Source organism: Ipomoea triloba, chromosome 16 (assembly GCF_003576645.1).
Source record: "Ipomoea triloba cultivar NCNSP0323 chromosome 16, ASM357664v1".
Classification (NCBI taxonomy): Eukaryota; Viridiplantae; Streptophyta; class Magnoliopsida; order Solanales; family Convolvulaceae; genus Ipomoea; species Ipomoea triloba.
The window spans coordinates 18,177,110-18,177,610 of record NC_044931.1 but is presented as its reverse complement, the minus strand read 5'-3'; positions in this window follow the sequence as shown (position 1 = coordinate 18,177,610).

The window sequence follows — 501 nt, the reverse complement described above, 5'->3', positions numbered from 1 at the left end:
TGCTGCGGGAAACAACAACGGTAGCAATACCGGGCGCTGGTATTCGACATCCAACGCACAACGGCCACGACGACGCACCGGACTAGTAAGGCACAAATAGGATTGAATCGGCGCATGAGTAGGTTCCGGCCCAAGTAAGTCGAACGTAATTGTCGGCCGAAGGCAGGAGCTGAGAGTGCCGTCGACGAGAGACTCGGCGTGCGTGAAAGATCGGTGCGTGGAACTGGCCGCTCGCAGCCACGCCTTTCATGCGTAGGTGCTGCGGGAAACAACAACGGTAGCAATACCGGGCGCTGGTATTCGACATCCAACGCACAACGGCCACGACGACGCACCGGACTAGTAAGGCACAAAGAGGATTGAATCGGCGCATGAGTAGGTTCCGGCCCAAGTAAGTCGAACGTAATTGTCGGCCGAAGGCAGGAGCTGAGAGTGCCGTCGACGAGAGACTCGGCGTGCGTGAAAGATCGGTGCGTGGAACTGGCCGCTCGCAGCCACGCC